General features: G+C 34.6%; 1 pseudogene; it reads left to right on the top strand.

Moving 5' to 3' along the window:
* The first annotated feature begins 1,469 nt into the window (after window positions 1-1,469).
* On the top strand, window positions 1,470-2,220 carry LOC114206912 (nascent polypeptide-associated complex subunit alpha pseudogene; annotated as a pseudogene).
* Window positions 2,221-9,968: the final 7,748 nt, after the last annotated feature.

Genomic DNA, 9,968 nt, shown 5'->3' with positions numbered 1-9,968 from the left:
CTCACCAACACTTGTTGTTTCCTGTCTTGTTGATTTTGGCCATTCTAACTGGTGTAAGGTGGTATCTCATTGTGGTTTTGATTTGTATTTCCCCGATGGCTAGTGATGTGGAACATTTTTTCATGTGTCTGTTAGCCATTTGTATGTCTTCTTTGGAGAAGTGTTCATGTCTTCTGCCCATTTTTTGACTGGATTATTTGTTTTTTGGATGTTGAGTTTGAGAAGTTCTTCATAGGTCTTGGATACCAGCCCTTTATCTGAAATGTCATTTGCAAATATCTTCTTCCATTCCGTGGATTGCCTCCTAGTTTTGTTGACTGTTTCCTTTGCTGTGCAGAAGCTTTTTATCTTGATGAAATCCCAAAAGTTCATTTTTACTTTTGTTTCCCTTGTCTTTAGAGACATGTCTTGAAAGAAGTTGCTGTGGCCAATGTCAAAGAGGTTACTGCCTATGTTCTCCTCTAGGATTTTAATGGATTCCTGTCTCACATTGAGGTCTTTCATCCATTTTGAGTTTATCTTGGTGTATGGTGTAAGAGAATGGTCTAGTTTCATTCATCTGCATGTGGTTGTCCAGTTTTCCCAGCACCATTTATTGAAAAGACTGTCTTTTTTCCAGTGGATGTTTCCTGCTTTGCCAAAGATTAGTTGACCATAGAGTTGAGGGTCCATTTCTGGGTTTTGTATTCTGTTCCATTGATCTATGTGTCTGTTTTTGTGCTGATACCATACTGTCTTGATGACTATGGGTTTGTAATATAGCTTGAGGTCAGGCAGAAATATTTTTATATATCACTCTATATCTTTTTTTTATGTAAGTTGTTCTGATAATGGAAATTTACCTACTTGACTTGGATTGTTTATATGATGTTCTTTGGCCAAACATAATAATGTTCTCATTTAATAAAAACATAAATATCTTATAAAATAAATACATTGGTGTTACTTCTTCTAGTGGAACAGTTTTCTAATGTTAAGACCCACTTTAGCTTCAAAAAAGAATAAATAAATTATTAAGATAACGATTGCTTTATATTTCTTATTAACAGTTTTCCTACACCTTTCAAGTACTTGAAAATGTGAATCAATTTTAATGCCTATTGTGTGTTTTCCAGGATGTAGACAACTTTAAATTTATATGCTGCTTAGATATAACTACCTATCTTTGGAATTTTATTAGTAATACCTCATGATAGAGAAATCATGTCCAAATGTCACAGTCTTGACTATGGAGAGAATCTGGACAATTATTGAACTTCAGAAAGAATTATCCTGTGTAATATATTTTGTTGCTTTTTCAGACATATTTTGAAATTATAAATCACAATGAGAAAGTCATTAAAGGTTCAAAGAAAAATATTCAATAAAAGTGAGTTTGGGGGTTCCATGTTCCCCTCACACAGAGTTTTTAAGACTATTTGACTCTGGGTTGGGCAGCAGAACGGATCCCAGACAATTCAGGCCTCCCTTTTATTCCCTTCAGAAATGCCTGGTGAAGCCACAGAAACCGTCCCTGCTACAGAGCAGGAGTTGCCACAGCCCCAGGCTGAGACAGGTTCTGGAACAGAATCTGACAGTGATGAATCAGTACCAGAGCCTTGAGGAAAAGAATTCCACACAGGCAACCACCCAACAGGCCCAGCTGGCAGCAGCCACAGAAATCGATGAAGAGCCAGTCAGTAAAGCAAAACAGAGCCGTAGTGAAAAGAAGGCACGGAAGGCTATGTCCAAACTAGGTCTTCGACAGGTTACAGGGGTTACAAGGGTCACTATCCAGAAATCTAAGAATATCCTCTTTGTCGTCACAAAATGAGATGTCTACAAGAGCCCCGCTTCAGATACCTACATAGTTTTTGGGGAAGCCAAAATCGAGGATTTATCTCAGCAAGCACAACTAGCAGCTGCTGAGAAATTCAAAGTTCAAGATGAAGCTGTCTCAAACATTCAAGAAAACACACAGACTCCAACTGTACAAGAGGAGAGTGAAGAGGAGAGGTTGATGAAACCGGTGTAGAGGTTAAGGACATAGAATCGGTCATGTCACAAGCAAATGTGTCAAGAGCAAAGGCAGTCCGAGCCCTGAAGAACAACAGTAATGATATTGTAAATGCTATTATGGAATTAACAATGTAACCATCTGAAAACGAGGACTTTTTTTGGTGTTTCAAAAGAATAACTGCTGCTTGGTTTGAAATTTGTACTGTTTCTATCATTAATAAAGTTATGGCTTCTTGTTGGATGAAAAAAAGTGAGTTTGGGTTTAATAGTATCTACTTTTACATGACTAGTTATAAAGAATTCACTAAGATAACATAATAAAAAAGAATGCACAGGATCCCCTTAAAAGACTTCTTGTGTTTGTTTAAAATGTTTCTCCTTTGAGGATGCAGATCAGATTCCTGAAATGGATCTCAAATTTCACTATGTAATAGAAATAAATGAACAGTTAAGCTCAAACTCAAAGCCCCCCATCAGAAGAGAAAACTTCACTTAATTCAATGCTAAAGTGAAAATGTTTGCTAGGTCACTAAGGATTTATTCAGTTTGCTATAGCCCAAGGTACCAATGCTAAAAGTCCATTTACATGTTAGAGCTGCCTATCAAAAGTCTTTTTATAACATGTATGGATTCATTTCCCATTACTTATTTATAAATGTAAGTGCATAAAAATGGTACTAGACAAATTGTTTTTGTTGCACTGAAACTGTCAGATACTGTATTTTCAAGCAAAATCTCTTTTTAAACATTATCTGTTATAATCAGTTGAGGCTTGATTAATTCACATAAAATAAAGCCATCTTTAAGCTAAAATCCGGAGGTATTTCTATTTAGATTTTTATGATAGTTTCAGTATTTCACAATAATTTTGGTTTTTAGGAAAAAGTAATATTGTAAATGGAAAGTATAAAGTGCAAACATTATCTTTGACATTCTATTAATTAGTCATCACTAAAATGATTTATCTTAAGACTCCAGTATTACAAGAACTGATTTATCTTAAGACTCCAGTATTATAAGAACTGATTTCCATAAGAAGAAGATTTGGAAATTTTACAAAATCAAGACAATTAGAACATTTCTTTTAAAATAATTCATTTAAATGCATATCAGGTCTAAAGATAATCATAGCAATTATTTTCTCATGAAGAATAACCCAAATTTTAGCCTATAATTAATCACCTTGCCAGTCACTGAAATACATCATGTATTATTTTTATTACTGGGAAACTGTTTTTAGTAGTCATAAAAATGTGTGATTAAGAATGGAAGCAGAGAGGTGGATTAATGTGAAGCTAATGAAGCTTAACACAGTGCCATTCACTTTCATGGACCCCTCTGGACCTTGGGAGAAACTCCAGCAATGTGTTCATGTGATCCTACATTAAAAAAAAAAAAATCAAGAGTAATATTTTAACTGAAATAAGTAAAAGACCTGTACTTTATAGACAGTTATAAGTTACTGGAGTGATTGTGAGCACTTTGGGGATCCAGGAAAGAGGTTGGATTTGTGCTTTTAATTAAATTTAATTAAAGTATAAAGGAATGTCTTTATGTGAACTGCAGTGACTTCAATATATAGTTAGGTTATTGGTGGCCATCCGGTAGAGAGGAGTTCCACTATGCCAACTTATCTAACATCATAGCACGAAAGCTCAGGGAATGAGGGCTTTTCATGATAGAATGTGCCCTGTAATTCTTTACATGGGATGTATGCACACAGTGGAAGAGTAACAAAGTTTAAAATGAACAGAATAAGAAGGAAGTCATGCAATTTCTTCTAAAAATTTCATAATGAAAATTACAAGTGGAAGATTTAATTCTAGTCAATTTTTAATCAAATTCTCCTATCAGGAATATATGAACGTGCTATGTGTAATGCAGTATCCACAATATATTGTGTATGCACAATACTTTGTTCTTTTACCTTTCTCATGGGAATCATGCAAAAGAGAAATTATCAGAATTTCTAGTTGTTATAACACACATTTGTAGTGTTAACTACAGTGCTACTCTTTTTTTTTTTAAGATTTTATTTCCTTATTTGACAGAGAGAGACACAGTGAGAGAGGGAACACAAGCAGGGGGAGTGGGAGAGGGGAAGCAGGCCTCCCATCAAGCAGGGAGCCCAATGCGGGGCATGATCCCAGGACCCTGGGATCATGACCTGAGCCGAAGGCAGACGCTTAATGACTGAGCCACCCAGGTGCCCCTGCAGTGCTACTCTTGAGTGAACATGTCCATGTGGAGAGTCAAATCTCAGTAATTAAAAACAATTTTGATCAACTAGAATAGAGGAAATTTCAAATTACCTTTTAATTTCTTCTATAGAGAATTTTATTATAAAATTATGGTCACATGAAGAGGAAATATGAATATGCAAGCCGAAAATATCAGAACAATTAGAGATCTCAAAAGATTAATAATTATTTCCTTTTTGATTTTTATTATGTTTATGGTGTTAATAAGCATTTTATAATTTATATTTTGTCATTTGATTCTCAATGTAAATAAGTGGACATAAATTACTGAATTTATTATTTATAATTTTATGTCCTGTTTTTAAAAAAGGCTATCAGGGAGCCTGGGTGGTACAGTTGGTTGAGTGTCCAACTCTTGGTTTCAGTTCAGGTCATGATCTCAGGAGTCTACTTAACACTCTTTCTCCTTCTCCGTCTGCCCCTCTCCCCGCTTTCCGTCTCTATCTCTAAAATAAATAAATCTTTAAAAAATAGAAAAGTAGAAGAGGCTATCAAAAATTATATAAACTTTAGGCCCCAAAACACATGGTTCTTCTCTTATTAAGCAATTAATATTTACACTTAAGTAATTAGATCAATATTTTTCAGAAATTATAAATTCTTTCAAAACAAATCTAACGCCATTCTCCTAAATATAAATGTCTGGGAAATTGCATTACTAAGCTTCTCATAAGAAATTGTAAGCTTATATGGTTTATATAATCCCAAAAGAAGTACCATTAAGCAGACTAAATCGCTCTACAAAAAAAAAATAAGTACATATTTAAAAAACTTTCCTAGTGGACGATCGTCTAGTGAAATAATTGCAGTGCTTAAAAACATTGCTGTTCTGTAAGTCTCCCTTTTACTCAATATTCTTTTGTTCCTCAACACTCCCTTTCTTTTGTTTACTATTCCATTCATATGGCAAAATGCTATTCATTGCCTATATTAATATTTTGCATTTCATCCCCAGAGAAAAGTGACAATGAAGAATCTCATTTGTAATCTGAAATAGAAAGAAAATAATTTTTCTCCATATTTTTCTGTCATCATCTTGGTGGTGGGACTTAAGATACATTTGAATTTCACAGCAGAGTACTTTAAAGTCGAGTCTGTATAAATTGCTTAACTATAACATAAAAATCAAATGTATTTGAACATTGAGAAATTTAAAATTTAATACTCAAACCACCATACTATTATATAAAGCCTGTCATTTTTCTCCCTTAACTACTTTAATTATGTGATCAGGTGTTTTAGGATCAAGGCTTTAGTCACCATTTATTTTATTTTATTATTTTATTTTATTTTATTAAAGATTTTATTTATTTATTTCACAGAGAGAGACAGCGAGAGAGGGAACACAAGCAGGGGGAGTGGGAGAGGGAGAAGCAGGCTTCCAGCCTAGCAGGGAGCCCAATGTGGGGCTCGATCCCAGGACCCTGGGATCATGACCTGAGCTGAAGGCAGAAGCATAACGACTGAGCCACCCAGGTACCCTCACCATTTATTTTAATTAAATGTTCTTTTCTTTCCCATTCTAATATGTGTAAATAGAACTTTTTCTTCCATCTTTATATTTTTGCAATAGTGAAATATTTGTTGTTAAATAATTAACAATATTTTGTATAATACACATTAGATATTCTTTGTAAATGTGTGACTCCTGTGCTTGTGTAGGGCCCACAAAACCATGTTTAGTAAGAGGTTCAATGTTGTAATCAAATGTTGTCATCAAAAACATGTTTTTGATGATGGGTATGTTCTGAAAAGTAAAATAATAGCTCATATTAGAAGGATTTCTACATATAGGCAGCTAAGATGGATATCAGAGTAGTTTTATTTTCTTTCATTTTGAAATTAAATTTTGGTAAGTAGAATAAGTATTTGAATATATGTTATCACTTTTTTCATTTTTATTGACACAAAATTGGCACATAGCATTGTATAAGTTTAAGGTGTATGCCATGAGGATGTGGTATAAGTACATATTGTGACATGATTACAAGTTTGGTTAACAATCCATCACTTTGCAGAGTTACAAGATTTGCTCCTTCTGATGAGAACTTTTAAGATCCATTCTCTCAATAACTTCCAAATATAAAAACACTGTTATTACCTGCAATCATCATGTTGTACACTGCATCCCCAGAACATATTTTCTTAAACCTGAAAGTTTGTACCTTTTGACAACCTTTACCCAAATCTTGCTCTTTATGTCCGGTTTAGAAGGAGGAAATGTCTTTCTTCATGATTTGAAGAAATGTACTATGTCCAATGTGAAATCATTTATAATATTCCCATTTTTCCTTCCACTAATTCTTCCACAATTATCTCCTTCCTTTACATTTCCACTCTATGATTGGACCTATTTCATTGCAAGCTCTTTGGCTCCTCTAGTCCTTTGAGCTTTTTTCTTCCTTAGGTCTGTTTTCTAGGTTCTCTTCTCTACTATTTTTTTAAAATCTCCCCATGGATTGAAGTCACACATAAATTTCAGTGAAGAGCAATTCTATATTTCAAGGTCATCCTTCTCCTCAACTTCCAGACATATATATATCAACTGCTTTTTGGATGTCTTTGTTAGATATCTTATAACATCAAACTCAACATGACCAACACTGAACACTTCAGCTTTCTTCAATAACCCAAATTTGAATTTATAGTCATAATTCTACTATGCAATTAGTAATAAAATTCTGTCAATCTACATTTTCAAATACATCTAAACCTTCCATGGCCACTTCTCCACAATAGCCTACAACCATGTTCTACATTGCAGTCAGAGTGAGTTTCTAAGATGCTCTTGCTTAAAAACTTTAAATGCCTCCTCATTTGGCATATAATATATACTAAATAATAAAGCCTATTGTCTTGGTCTGCTTGGGCTTCTATAACAAAAAATACCACTGACTCTGTAGCTTAAGCAGCAATGTATTGTCTCACAATTCTGAAAGCTAGAAGCCCATGATCAAGGTGCCAGCAAATTTGTTATTTTGTTGTTGTTGTTGTTTTGTGAGTACTCACTTCCTGCTTTATAGATGGCCACCTTCTCCCATATCCTCACATGGCCCTTTCTCAGTTCACATCCATCAGAGAAAGAGCCAGCTCTCTCATGTCTCTTCTTATGAAGACGCTAATTTTATTGGATCAGGGCCCCGCCCTGACCTCATTTAACCTTAATTACTTTGGACCCCATTTCCAAATACCATTTCACCCTGGGGACTAGAGCTTCAACATTCAAATTTTACAGAGACACAAATATTCAATTCATAACACATGGCAATGAATCAAGAGCTTGTTTCTGCTATACATTTTTTCTCTTCATGCTCAGCTTTTTCAATCTATGCTCAACTGGACTGAATATTTTCATTTTCTTTTACTCAACAAACTATTTTTTTAAAGCATCTGCAGGCTTCTAGACAACATTCTCATTATCTGGAGCAACATCTGAAGGGAAACCAAATACCATTTCTGCTTTCATGAAGCTTTTATTTTGGTAGGAAAAGACAGTAAATGAGTAACTAAGTGCAATGTTCCTAAAGATATTTTCCAAAACTGGGATATTCTCTACTTCTCTCTACCTCTCCCAAACCTGCCTACCTCTCTCTCTGTCTCTCTCTGTGTTTCTGTTTGTCTCATGCACTACAAAATACACACACAACTGCTCCTATTTCACATCTTACTTTAGCTCTTTTCTAAAAATTCTCCTCTGATCACTTTAGACTGAATCAGACTGCACCTGGCACATGATGTCAAATCATAGTATGGTGATAAAATATGCCCATACTTTATTTCAGCAATTTATTGAGTTGACTATTTCTAGGAGGATAAGAGATTATTCCTACCTATCTTCATCACTGCACACCCAGCATCTAGCAGTGACTGATATATAATGGACATTCAATCAACACTGAGTGCTGTTGAATATTATATCATTTCTTACACAGCACTTCTTAAAATATCTTGCTAGGAATGCTAATTATTTGGACTGATACTGAGTGTTACCTTGAAAAAAAATGAAGTTTTGGTAGCCAATCACTGAATTTAGCAATGTTTACCTTGATTACAGACATACTCAGGGCACTTAATATGAAAATTGAGATGAAGATTCATTGTATCCTTCTTTTTCCAAATGATTTTATTGCACAACCTTTTTTCCTCACAGCGTCTCTCATACTGATTAATCCATATTACTAGCTTTAAGTCAACACTTTTCTACAATCTTTTTCTTTCTCTACAGCTGAGCCTTCCTGAAAGAATTAATGATGCCCTTTGCTCTCAACATTTGTAAGCTAATGAATGACAAAATTGTAACACTTCCACAGATCAAAGAATCATATGGAAGTCCTTTTTATAGAACTATTTTATACTAGCTCATTAATACTCACCATCAAAGGCACATGTAGAATATAAAGGCCTATTGTCAAAAGAACTAAATAAATAACCTCATTAAAATTTAATTGAGAGTGCATGTATTAAGGAACAATTAGAGTTTTCATGATAAACATTTTAAGTGCTAATCAGTTCCAATGGGAGGTCTGAAGATTACAATTTCTTTGAAACCTGTGCATTGCTGCAAAACTGTCCATGTACATACAATAATGAAAATAATAAAATTAATATAAAACACTTTACCAATTGACCATAACAAATATGAGCAGCATCATTAAGCTGAACTTCATGAGATCTACAATCACTAGGCAAAAACAGAATAATTCTGAAAATGTAAATGTAAATTATCAGAGTCAGTGAGTGTGCTTGTTAAACTTCTGATTGGTCTCTATGAAATTTAGATCCTGGTTCAATAACTCTGAAGTAAAGGAAGCCCGGGATTCTATATTATTAAATGCCATAGATAAGACATCCCCAAACTTTCTCTGTTCTCACCAGTCTTAGTGTTGTGTTGTGTTTTATTCAACATCACCCTTAGGCCAGAAGAAATATAATTGTTGGGTGCCTTGGTGGCTCAGTCGGTTGAGTGTCTGCCTTCAGTTCAGATGAGTGTCTGCCTTCAGTTCAGGTCATGATCCCAGGGTCCTGGGATAGAGTCCCACATTGGGATCCCTGCTCGGTGGGGAGTCTACCTCTCCCTCTACCCCTCCCTGCTGCTTGTGCTTTCTCTCTCTCTCATGCACTCTCTCTCTCAAATAAGTAAATAAAATCTTTAAAAAAAAGAAATACATAATTGTTTTTTGAGTGGCTAAACAACTTAGTATTTATGTCCTGAAAACTTTATAACCACTTCAAAAAATAATGAATACAGATATTATTTTTAAGTAACATCTATTACTTACTGGGGAGTATGCAAGGAACTCTTGAGCACTGCAGGACTTCTCAAACTCTGGAATCAGACTGAACACTATCACCTTCATTTCAGGTTCCACAATGATTTTTATGCAGCACTGGCTTCTCATCACAGCGGCTATCCAAACCCAAACTATTGACTTGATATTGTTTTTTCCTACTTTAACATTAATGACTCATTTTCAGAATCTGCTTCTCAGAGACCTAGAGGTGCCTTGGTAATAGCAGAAACGGGTTGGCAGCAAGAGAAATTTATTAAGACGTAAGAAGATAGGCAGCAACTACAGGTATTGAACCAACAGGTATTAGAGCAGCTCCACATTTTTAAAAATTTTATATGTGTATGGCTGTTAAGTGATATGATTTTAGAATTATTTGCAAACCAACTCTAAAGGACATACATTTCTGCTTAGTTGCAAC

The sequence above is a fragment of the Eumetopias jubatus genome, unplaced genomic scaffold, assembly GCF_037043125.1.
Source record: "Eumetopias jubatus isolate StellerSeaLion01/CBP00866 unplaced genomic scaffold, mEumJub1_p1.0 scaffold_7, whole genome shotgun sequence".
NCBI lineage: Eukaryota > Metazoa > Chordata > Mammalia > Carnivora > Otariidae > Eumetopias > Eumetopias jubatus.
This window is presented reverse-complemented; position numbering and strand designations above follow the sequence as displayed.